Genomic DNA, 13358 nt, shown 5'->3' on the forward strand with positions numbered 1-13358 from the left:
TAGGGACTTCATCCATTTCTTCATCATCCAATTTCAACCTACTAAGATTATTCGCAACTACGTTTTCAGCTCCCTTCTTATCTCTAATTTTCAAATCAAACTCTTATAGCATCAGAATACACCTAATGAGCCTAGGTTTAACCTCCTTTTTACGGAGTAAATACCTAATAGCAGCATGATCTGAAAATACAACCACCTTTGAGTCAATAATGTAAGGTCTGAACTTTTTCAATGCAAAGACAATTGCTAATAATTCCTTTTCAGTTGTTGCATAATTTGTTTGAGCTTCATCCAGTGTTCTATAGCATAATAAATAGTATAAGCCCTTTTGTCTTGTCTTTGACCAAGAACAGCTCCAATTGCATAGTTGCTAGCATTACATATAATTTTAAAAGGTAGGCTCCAATCAGGTGGTTGCATGATTGGTGCAATGATAAGAGCTTGCTTCAACCTATAAAAGGCATCCAAACACTCTTGGTCAAATATAAATAGTATGTCATAACTTAACAAATTAAACAAAGGTTTGGCTATTTTAGAAAATTCCTTGATAAAGCGTCTGTAGAACCCGGTATGTCCTAAAAAACTTTGAATTCCTTTGACATTGGTAGGAGGAGCCATATTCTCTATCACTTCAACCTTGGCTTTATCAACCTTTATTCCTCTGTTAGACACCAAATGTCACGACCCAACCTATGGGCCGGACCGGCACTAGGACCTGGGCCAGCTTAAAGCCCCCGAGGCCCGTAGTAAGCCTAACTATTCCTCAAATCCATAACCAGGCCCACAATTCAGGCCCAATATGCACATAAAATAATTTAAATTAAACTGTTATAATTATATTTCGGGCCAACTTAGCCCAGAAATTATCAGAAACAAAAATTAGGGGAGCCCAGCTCAACCCTGTTACCTCATTTATAACCATTTAAAACTCGTAAAATTTTTCTTTTCATTTATTAATACGCAAACTTGAATTCATACAGTCCCTGACAGGCTTAATGCTACTACTAGCACATGCGGAGTCCTAAATTACAAATTTAGAGAATAATAATACAATTAAACAATCGACGTTAAACCTGCGAGGAAGAAAACAGGTTGCTCTGTAAAATAACTCCTCCTGTGGCCTGGAAAAATATTGAACAGGAGTGAGCGTTCGACTCAGAGAGTGAAATATCAATTTTAACCATAATCTCTATAACTATCTAAAACTAATGCACCCTGTAGAGTGAAATGCAACATCAATAACATTTTCACATCATAACATCAAAAAGGTAATTTGGAGCACTCACACACCCTGTAGTATCAATCATAACATATGGGAGTGATCCCTATACGACTCTCTTAAATCCAACCCGGTGCCGAATTACTCAAGCTCGGACTTCCACTTAATAACCAAATCGAGGTCCCAATTACTCAAGCCGTGACTACCCCTCGAAGGAACGGGTCCCAATTACTCAAGCCGTGACTACCCCGTCCTATCCATAGTCCACACCACATCACACGCACGCCAACGCACGCTGCTGCTCCTAATTACCACTACCACATCCATGGAATATTAACAGTTTTGAATGCAACATAAATCGTGCCTAGAGTTTAACTACATAAATATATGCATATAAGTGATGCATGGGCATGCTGAACATATAATAATATCGAAATTACAATTAAAATTAATATTCTACTCACAGTACACCGTCGACTATTGTGGCTGCTGGATGCAGGAAAATAGTTGATCTCGATCACCTAATAATTAAATTATAAATTTATTAGTACTAACTCAAAATAAAACTCTAAAGAGGCAATAGACAGCCTAATTCATGCCGGAAATCCGTGAGTTTCCCTATACGGACCTACCCAACTGCAAAGAGGCTCAAATAACACTTCTAAATTCTCAATTTCCACAATCACATCTCATTAATATCACATGGCCCCTCACAGGCCCTCCAAATCGAACTATACTCAAAATTTTAAAAATTACGTTTTAGTCCATATAATTGACATTTTTCCAAAATCCACTCAAACAAGCTCTAAAAATTCTAAAATTTTGCCCCGCGGTCCTTAATAATATTATAAGGCTATTGCAAAATGAATTGTAATTTTCTAATCACCCATGAATATTTTATTCAAGAAATTTACTCGATTCCATAAGTTTCCAACAGCTAACATATTCCTAATTCAACCCAATTAAATATTCACATATTTAAACCTCCATCCTCAAGCTTCAACCAATTATATAAAATTTAATTATCTTAATTTCAATTAATCTTATATGCCCACATGCTAAAAATATAACTAAAATCCATCCATATTTCTCAAAAATATTCTACGATCACCCAAAAATTCAACTAACACCATAGAATATCTCCAAATAATTTTACTTTCATCATATATTTTTCTTAGAATTTTTCTCCAATGTTTCTGTTTAAGAAACACCGTATTTATGCTCCACAGATGGAGAAATAATAAAAATTGTCTTACCGAAGTTTATCTGTCTCAAAAATTCCAAAATTTATGAGAAAGCCTGCGAAGTTGAACCATCTCCATAGCTCACGGCCACCATGCACCACCGCGCACGGTGGCGAGCGATCACCGGCGACATTTGTCGGATCTGATCATACCACCATGTTCCTCTCCTCTTCCTCAGTCCATATGTGGTCTCGGATCGTCGATCCAACGGTCGGATCGTCGTAGATCTGACGAAAAAGCTTGAAAAACCCGAAACTTCTCTCCTCCATATCTCACTCATCCGACCTCCATTTGCTTCAAAATTGGTGTCAAAAGAAAGCTCTCGGAACAAGCTTTCCAACGCCACCGGAATCGCCTCGATCGGACGTCGGACGACGCCGGAATCGCGGGAAAGCCGCGCCATCGTGCGCGCGTTTTCTCTCTCCTCTCCCTCTCTTGCCGCCGTTTCTGGTGGTCGCCGGAGGGTCGCCGGCCGGTGGGGAGCTTCTTGGGACGTCGCCGGCCGGTCACCGGAGAAAGGAAGAAGAAGAAGAAGAAAGGGAAGGAGAGGGAAAGAAGAGAAATGGGGGGGGGGTCCTCCTCCCGTTTTTTTATTTTTTTTTTTTTATAAAATTGGGTGGTTTGTCTGTGGGAAAACCCACTGTCACACGCCAATTCCCATCAATCAATTTTTTTTTTTTTTTTTTTAAGGGTTGTTACATTCTTCCCCCCTTAAGAAAAATTCGTCCTCGAATTTTCGAATAAACCAGAGATATGGAAAAGAAGATTATCAGAACAAGTGCAATCATTACTCCTCCAGCTTTGCAGAGATTGGTAAAACATTTATTCTTCAAACTCTTTGTACATTATATATGACATTCTATTACTCTCTTATTCTACTATGGTGTCCTATTTGTCTTCATCTTTATCTAGAGATGCTCTTATCTCTTGGCTATTCATTGACCATTCTTCTGACATTTCAAGTATTCGCTATATCTCACTGTTCTTGACTTGATGTCTCATAACTTCAATCAACTTTAGTGCTTACCTCACTTTTATTACGCCCCAACATGTCTCTTAGTGACTTCAGTCATCATTCCTTTGTTTTAATAATCTCTGTTTTCCCCAATGACATAACTTATGTTCCTTATTCCATGATATCCTATGAGTAGCTTTCCTGTAGCACCTAATCTAGGCATCTTGTTCGAGATCTTCACTCTTCTTATGACTTCAGTGGTTAATACCTATAAATCTTCTCACTCCCATTATACTTTAAATTTTTAATCTCTCTTGTGTCATTACTAAGGTACTTAGACCAACCTCTATCGATCTTATGTAACTAGTCAGGTAGAGTCTCCTCCAAGGGTCAAGTGTATCATTTATCAATATTGGAAAGTAAACTGGGTCTCTCCTTCTAGGTAACAAAAGTGTTTATATTCTCTGACAACTCAACCCATGCGACTTATCAATTCTCACTCCTTCTCTGGAATATAAATATCTAGACTTCTTCCTATAGCTTCTTAGTATGTGGCCTACTTCTGACACATTAGCACTCAGATCGAGGCTCTACTACTCCTTTAATCTATCATCTCATAATAACTTGTTTTAAACGTCTCTTAGTGTGTTCCAAGCATACCTATTCCTCCTTATCCTCATCATTATAACTGGCTCTATCGAGCTCTTTTTCTGTCCTTTGCATCTTATCCACTTTCCTTTTCCTATTTTTTGGTATTGTTGATATCTTTTCAACCTGCTGTACTTATTCCTTAATTTTAGTCCTATTTCACCCTTACACCTTTTTCCTTCAAGGATGTCCATCCCATCATCAACTTTAACTTTCATTTTATTTCTTAGTTACTAGTTCTATTACTTCGGGAATTCTAACCTTACGATTTTCTCTTACCAGCACATTCTTCACCTTTTGTAACACTTATAATTAACCATAGAAAATTCTTTTTGCATCCCCTTTTACCAACTTAACTATCAGAACATTATCATTCCCTACCTCTCTTAGTAGGAAATTACACATCCTAAATGGATATGAGCCCTTGAAACTATAAGTTCCATCCGAACTAACACTATTTGTGAGAAATGTGTGCCATGCCTTAATCCTAAACAAAATACTTCACATGTTCATTCTCCTTAATAAAATCACATATACTGCCCATAGCTTTTCAAACTTCAGCTTCATCTTTTCCTATTAGCAACAATCTTATTCGCTGTAACTCATTCACAATTAGTATTCTCTCCAGCTCATAATTTAAAATAGTCACAAGCCTTAGTAGCTAACTCAATTTGACTCCTGTTATTACTCTGATCGTCCTTTCATACTTAACACTAGGTATGCACTTACAGTCATTCTCATATCACAAAATTGTATATGAATTGGTGCCTACCAAACTCTCAAATAACTAGGTCTCCTTGACTCTCTCCTTATATAACCCTCTAGAACCAATAGCACAAACTAAACTTGAAAAGAAAGAAAAATATCCTCTTATATTCAACTACGCCCGATTGTCCATATAATAACGTTTAATCTATGTTTCTTGGTCTTTCTCTTCAAATTTCATCATCTCTTAGCACAATTGTGCTCTACCTATAAGATATCATCTACATGAACACTTTACCGTACCATTGTCCTTCCTGACATAATATTTTATAATTTATTAACTTTACTTATACTCGACCAATGATTCATATCTATCATCGTTTATATTGTGCCCTTAACTTTTGTTGATTCCTGAAAGATTTCTCTCGCTAATAGATTCTTCAAACACTAATTCCACCCTTATCTATGGTCGTTAATTTGATCCTTAAACTTTCTAGTGATTTATTACCATCCATACTTGTCACTTTTTATTCTACCCCTACTGTTGCTCTGTCGTTATTGCGTCCTTTGCAAAGTGATTACATTGATCACACTAAAAATGTTTGCCTGACATTCATAACGAACCTCTAACTACCTTCTCACTATCTCAAAAGTCTAACCTAAAACCTATGTGTCATTATCTATCATTCTTTTCCTCTCATCATACCTATTTGATCCCTTAGACTGACTTTTATTCAACTTACTGCTTACTAACTTCTCTTTCTCTACCTATTTAGGTAGTCCGCAATACCATCGTACACCTTCTAATATTTACTCATTATTATTGTATTCCATACCTCCATCACTTTTCTCACTAATGTGGTCCCATTTTGGGTTTTCCATCCTTGTCATTCTCCTTGCCAAGAATAACACTTAGCCTACCCTATATCTTAACTTTGTTCCTTTTATTATGCGCTCCTCGGGTTGTCCTTCCGTTTATCTCCTTTGTCTTACCCAAAATAGAACTTGAATATTCTATCCCTGGTTCCATTCTTCTTCCTAACATGACAGCTGTACCTGCAAACTATATCCTTCAGAGTCTCTACCACGTTATCACATATCTGTGCTACTCAGATTTGGTCCTTTGACTACTCTAGCTAGTACTCCCACTGGCACTTAGATTATATTGCATCTGTAATCAATTCTCCAAACTTTCATTCCGCACTTTCTTTACCCATTGGCTTTCTATAATTTATCTTTGCTAATTTATTACTCTTAACACTGTTATAATTAGATTATACTATTGTTTTGAACAATAGGAAGTTAGAAAGGAACTCAGGAAATTGCAGTCATACCTTTATCGTATGATTTCTATTTTTATCCTTTAGCTTACATAATACCCTTACTACCTCGAGGACTGATTCTGCAGTAATTTTACTTATTTGTTGTTTTTATTATCATTATCATCATCATCATTATTATTATTATTATTATTATTATTATTATTATTATTATTATTATTATTATTATTATTATTATTATTATTATTTTCTATGTTTACTCAATTAGCCAAAACTCAATATTCCGGGCATCCAAACCCGTCATCAAATTCAAAGGATTTACATCCATCATGATCTGATTACATATGATTCCTATAATGGAACTTGTATCCTCTGCAGGATACCCGAGCCAACTACTCTCTACCACACTCTACAGTCCCATCTAGAACACTATTCCATAAGTCATCATTATCAATAATACCCTTCGATCCCTTCTGAAAAGATAGGACTGTACCCTAACTTGCAGCAACAAAGGTACTACATTTACCACATTGCCAGAATCATGTCAACTTAATGACTATTTTATCATATCATAGCTCTAAAAATCATCAATTCATAGTTTCGACATTCTCTAGGTAGTAGGGTTGTACTTTATTCCATACTGATACACAAAAGGTATACTATTCTCACTCTATAAGTGTCACCTTTACTTTGCAACTAATCCGAAACCTCTGGTCTGATGGCAACTCTAGCTCATGCTAGGGTAACTGAGTCACTGACTCTAGTTATCACCCAACTGTGACCTTCGATATTCTAGCTCTAGACTCTTAACCAGGAGTTCCCAACTTCTCTGCAGATATAGAACTTTGTTCTGGTATTACTGTACCAAAACAGAGACTGCCTGCAACATCCTCATCATAAGCACTACAGGGAGGTACGCAGCTCTACACAATAATCTCATGTCGGTACTGTAATCTGCAGCTTACAGAGCAGACATCGAGAACATTATATAGTTACTACGATACGTCCTGACCGACTAGGTCTCCTAATTTCTTATCTCTCTTTAATCTTCTATTATCATAAACTTATTCTGACTGGGTCATCCACTGATGACTGCTAGCAGTGGTATCCTCATCCTTATCTAGGGCAACTGTACTTTCAAGACTCACCTTTATGTACTCGTGCCTTGCACGAAATGGGCATACCATTTAAACCCATACAAACAAAAACATAGCATTTCTTGGAGTACGTGTCCTCATGACAAACCTCAACATGTCTGCTAACTCTATTTCACGTTTCTATGTACTCCATGAAAACCAAGACACTAATTGAGGCACTTTTATATTTCCCGAGGTATAACGCAGAATCTAGAAACAAAGAATTACAGAAAAAGACGAAACAAAATCCTATACTCCGCATGTAACATCCTAACAAGACTCCTTTTACACTCCCAAGTATATTATTTCCCATGAATCTAGAGCCTAAGCTCTGATACCAACTTTGTCACGACCCAACCTATGGGCGTGACCACTAGGACACAGGCGACTTAAAGCCCCAGGGCCCGTAGTAAGCCTAACTATTCCTCAAATACATAATCAGTAACACAATTAAGGCCAAATATGCACATAAAATAATTTAAATTAAACTCTTATAATTATATTTCGACCAACTTAGCCAGAAATTATCGAAACAAAAATTAGAGCCAGCTCAACCCTGTTACCTCATTTATAACCATTTAAAACTCGTAAAATTTTTCTTTTCATTTATTAATACGCAAACTTGAATTCATACAGTCCCTGACAGGCTTAATGCTACTACTAGCACATGCGGAGTCCTAAATTACAAATTTAGAGAATAATAATACAATTAAACAATCGACGTTAAACCTGCGAGGAAGAAAACAGGTTGCTCTGTAAAATAACTCCTCCTGTGGCCTGGAAAAATATTGAACAGGAGTGAGCGTTCGACTCAGAGAGTGAAATATCAATTTTAACCATAATCTCTATAACTATCTAAAACTAATGCACCCTGTAGAGTGAAATGCAACATCAATAACATTTTCACATCATAACATCAAAAAGGTAATTTGGAGCACTCACACACCCTGTAGTATCAATCATAACATATGGGGTGATCCCTATCTGACTCTCTTAAATCCAACCCGTGCGGCGAATTACTCAAGCTCGGACTTCCACTTAATAACCAAATCGAGGGTCCCAATTACTCAAGCGTGACTACCCCTCGAAGGCGGGTCCCTGAATTACTCAAGCCGTGACTACCCCGTCCTATCCATAGTCCACACCACATCACACGCACGCACGCACGCGCTGCTGCTCCAAATTACCACAACAACATCCATGGCATATTAATGATTATGAATGCAACATAAATCGTGCCTAGAGTTTAACTACATAAATATATGCATATAAGTGATGCATGGGCATCTTGAACATATAATAATATCGAAATTACAATTAAAATTAATATTCTACTCACGATTACACGTCGACTATTGTGGTCTTTGGATGCAGGAAAAAAGTTGATCTCGATCACCTAATAATTAAATTATAAATTTATTAGTACTAACTCAAAATAAAACTCTAAAGAGGCAATAGATGACCTAATTCATGCAGGAAATCCGTGAGTTTCCCTATACACAGGACCTACCCAACTGCAAAGAGGCTCAAATAACACTTCTAAATTCTCAATTTCCACAATCACATCTCATTAATATCACATGGCCCCTCCCGGGCCCTCCAAATCGAACTATACTCAAAATTTTAAAAATTACGTTTTAGTCCATATAATTGACATTTTTCCAAAATCCACTCAAACAAGCTCTAAAAATTCTAAAATTTTGCCCCGCGGTCCTTAATAATATTATAAGGCTATTGCAAAATGAATTGTAATTTTCTAATCACCCATGAATATTTTATTCAAGAAATTTACTCGATTCCATAAGTTTCCAACAGCTAACATATTCCTAATTCAACCCAATTAAATATTCACATATTTAAACCTCCATCCTCAAGCTTCAACCAATTATATAAAATTTAATTATCTTAATTTCAATTAATCTTATATGCCCACATGCTAAAAATATAACTAAAATCCATCCATATTTCTCAAAAATATTCTACGATCACCCAAAAATTCAACTAACACCATAGAATATCTCCAAATAATTTTACTTTCATCATATATTTTTCTTAGAATTTTTCTCCAATTTTCCTGTTTAAGAAACACTGTATTTATGCTCCACAGACAGAGAAATAATAAAAATTGTCTTACCCGGTTTATCGTGTCTCAAAAATTCCAAAAATTTATGAGGAAGCCTCTAAGTTGAACCATCTCCATAGCTCAGGGCCACACGCACCACCGCGCCGCGGTGGCGCCGATCACCGGCGACATTTGCCGGATCTGATCATACCACCGTGTTCCTCTCCTCTTCCTCGGTCCCTATGTGGTCTCGGATCGTCGATCCAACGGTCGGATCGTCGTAGATCTGACGAAAAAGCTTGAAAAACCCGAAACTTCTCTCCTCCATATCTCACTCATCCGACCTCCATTTGCTTCAAAATTGGTGTCAAAAGAAAGCTCTCGGAACAAGCTTTCCAACGCCACCGGAATCGCCTCGATCGGACGTCGGACGAAGCCGGAATCGCGCCGGAAAGTCGGCGCCATTGTGCGCGCGTTTTCTCTCTCCTCTCCCTCTCTTGCCGCCGTTCGGTGGTCTTGGTGGTCGCCGAGGGTCGCCGGCCGGTGGGGAGCTGCTTGGGACGTCGCGGCCGGTCACGGAGAAAGGAAGAAGAAGAAGAAGAAAGGGAAGGAGAGGAAAGAAGAGAAATGGGGTCCTCCTCCCGTTTTTTCTTTTGAAATTTTTTTTTTTTTTTTTTTTTTTTTTTTTTTAAGGGTTGTTACACCAAATGTCCAAGTGATCCCTTCCTGAACGATGAAATGACACTTTTCCCAGTTTAACATAAGGTCAGTATCTGCACATCGCTGCAAAACTTTAGAAAGGTTAGCCAAGCATATGTCAAATGAAGATCCATAAATAGAAAAGTCATCCATAAAAACTTTAATTATATCTTCAATGAAATCTGAGAAGATTGCCATCATACACCTTTGAAAAGTGGCTGGTGCATTACATAACCCAAATGGCATCCTTCTATAGGCAAAGGTTCCATATGGACAAGTAAAAGTGGCTTTCTCTTGATCATTTGGATGGATAGGGATTTGGAAAAATCCTAAATACCCATCTAAATAGCAAAAATAAGAATGCCTAGCCAGTCTTTCTAACATTTGATCAATGAAGGGAAGTTGAAAATTAATTTTTCTAGAGGTAATATTTAATTTTCTGTAATCTATGTACATTCGCCAACTAGTCATTGTTCTGGTGGGAATTAATTCGTTATTTTCATTTTTGACCTCTGTCTTTCACCTTTTTTAGGGACAATATGTACTGGACTCACCCAAGTACTGTCTGAGATAGGATATATGATCCCTGCATCAAGCAACTTCAAAATTTCTTTTTTAACAACTTCTTTCATATTTGGGTTCAACCTCCTCTGATGTTTAATAGATGGCTTACAATTTTCTTCCAAAATAATTCTGTGCATGCAAAAGTTTGGACTTATTCCCTTAATGTCATCTATGGTGTATCCTAAAACTTTCCTAAATTGCCTCAAAACTCTTAACAGCTTATCAACCTCTAAAGTGCTTAGGTTTGCATTTACAATTACTGAATAAGTGTTATTAGGGCCAAGAAATTCATACCTGAGCTGAGAAGGAAGTTGCTTAAGTTCTACCTTAGGTGCATCTTCTTCCTTGAATGATGGTTGCTTAGATTTGACTTTTTCCTTTTATGTGAGTTGAAAAACTGGAGCAGAAATGAATGGTGGACTACCCTGTAAATGTTGAGCATATGCAGCCACATGAGGGTTGTCATAGTCTATGCTTCCTCCATGAACCAAGCAATTTTCAAGTGGATCTTTTGGATATTTCTTTCTGAAGTGTTCTTCAACCAGCTCATCAATGATATCAATTCTCAAACAAGTATCAGCTTCAGAATGATGCTTCTTCATGGTGTTATTAATATTGAAAACCAATTGATCTTCACCAACTCTAAAAGTCAATTTTTCTCCCTTAACATCAATCAATGCTCCTGTTGTAGCTAGAAAGGGCCTTCCCCGGATAATTGGGATATTAGAATCCTCTTCCATGTTCAAGATGGCAAAGTCAATAGGTATATAGAACTTCCCAACCTTCAGAGGCACATTCTCCAAAATCTCTTCAGGATATTTAATTGATCTGTCAGCTAACTGAAGAGAAATGTGGGTTGGCTTAAGATCTCTCATATTAAGCTTCTCATAAATGGAGAGGGGCATAAGGCTAACACTAGCCCTTAAATCACATAAAGCTTTTATAAAACATGATTCTCCAATATGACATGGGATTGAAAAACTTCCAGGATCCTTGAGCTTTGGAGGAAGTTTCCTTTGGAGTATGGCACTATATTCTTCTGTCAAAGCTACAGTTTCATGGTCTTCAAGTTTCCTCTTATTTGAGAGAATTTATTTTAAGAATTTTGCATAAGAGGGCATTTGTGAAAGAGCATCAATAAAAGGCACATTTATGTATAGCTTCTTCAAAACCTCTAAGAATTTTCCAAATTGCTTATCAAGCTTAGCTTTTTGAAATCTTTGTGGAAAGGGAAGTTGTGGTTTGTAAGGCTCTGGAGGTATATACTTCTCTTCCTTCTCTTTAATTTTCTCTTTACCTTTTTCTGCACTTTCTTTCTCACTTTTTTGTTTTTCACTCTCACCAATTTCTTTCTCATTTTCTCTCTTCTCACTATTTCCACTTTTCTCATTATTTTCACTCTTCTCATTATTTACAACCTTCCCACTTCTTAAAGTAATAGCTTGACACTGCTCTCTTAGGTTTTCCTATTGACTTGGAAGTTTTCCAAAAGACTTGGTACCTGAGGAAGATGTTTGTTGTGCAATCTGGCTTTTCAAAATTCTGTTATGTGTTTGCATCTGTTCTAGCCTTGCTTTCATCTCTCTCATCTCTTCATCATGCTTAGTTTGGTTAGCAAGAATCTGTTGTAATAAAGCTTCTATGGTGGAACCTTGTTCTTGCTGTTTTAGTGAAGGTGCAGGATTCATATTTCTCTGCTGAAAATTAGGCAATGGTTACCTATTTTGCTGATATGGAATTCCTTGTTGCTGTTGTGGTTGAAGATTCTGATTTGGGACTTGACTTTGCTAATTTCCCCATGAAAAGTTGAGATGATTCCTCCAAGTTGGATTATAAGTCTGAGAGTAAGGATTCCCCATTTATTTATTTCCATAATTACCAACATATGCAACTTGCTCTCCATAGTCTATTCCACAGCTGGTAGTTCTTTCTGCATAAGCAACTTATTGTGAACTTCCAGATGATGATGATGAACTCACCAACATACTTAAACCTTCCATCTTCTTAGCCAAAATATTTGTAAGTGCATCAAACTTTGCATTAATCATGTTGAATGGATCAGGGTCATACATTCCAGCAACTTCCCTCTTTTAAGTTGGAACTGGTCCTTTTGGACTACTCCAAAGATGAGTATTTTTTGCAATTTTCTCCAATAGCTCATATGCTTCATCTTCATGCTTCATAATAAATTCTCCTCCTATTTGAGTATCAATAATTCCTCTAATTACAGGAGTAGCATTGGTGTAAAAATTCTGATTTATCATCCATTTTGGAATGGCATGATGTGGGCATTGTCTCTCTAATTCCTTCCATCTCATCTATGATTCATAGAGAGTTTCATCTTCTCTTGGTCTGAAAGCTGTCATTTGATTCCTCAATTCTTGAGTTTTTTCAGGTGGAAAATATTGTGCAAGAAATGCATCAGTGAGTTACTCCTAATTTTTAATAAAGTTGTGAGGTAAATAATCAAGCCAATCCAATGCTTTATCCTTCAAAGAGAATGGGAATAACTTCAACCTTGCTGCATCATCAGATACTCCAGGTTGTTTTTGCACATCACAAATCATAACAAACTTCTTTAGATGTGTGTGTGGATTTTCAGAATGATATCCCCCAAATTGGGAATTTTGAATCATTTGAAGAACTCCAAAATCTATCTTGTAGCTATTTGCATCAATTCTTGGTCTTGCTATACTCTCTCTCAAATCATCAAAACGAGGAAAATGCATGATCCATCATACTTCCCCTAGGCACATTTGCATTTACAACTTCTTCACCTTGGGCTGCATTTTCATTGTTTTGATCATTTCCAGCATTACCACCACCAATTCTAATTCTTTCATCAG

General features: G+C 37.0%; 1 long non-coding RNA gene and 1 other non-coding gene across 2 annotated transcripts; one reads left to right on the top strand and one right to left on the bottom strand.

The window, feature by feature from the left end:
- Positions 1-921: 921 nt before the first annotated feature.
- Positions 922-1822, bottom strand: LOC131171731 (uncharacterized). The gene is made up of 2 exons (XR_009142377.1): positions 1684-1822; positions 922-1121 (listed from the first exon to the last, which is right to left on the bottom strand). It is a non-coding gene; the product is annotated as an uncharacterized LOC131171731 (long non-coding RNA).
- A 10964-nt stretch (positions 1823-12786) lies between these two features.
- LOC131172289 (small nucleolar RNA R71) lies at positions 12787-12893 on the top strand. The gene has a single exon (XR_009142771.1). It is a non-coding gene; the product is annotated as a small nucleolar RNA R71 (small nucleolar RNA).
- Positions 12894-13358: the final 465 nt, after the last annotated feature.

Source organism: Hevea brasiliensis, chromosome 13 (genome assembly GCF_030052815.1).
Source record: "Hevea brasiliensis isolate MT/VB/25A 57/8 chromosome 13, ASM3005281v1, whole genome shotgun sequence".
Lineage (NCBI taxonomy): Eukaryota > Viridiplantae > Streptophyta > Magnoliopsida > Malpighiales > Euphorbiaceae > Hevea > Hevea brasiliensis.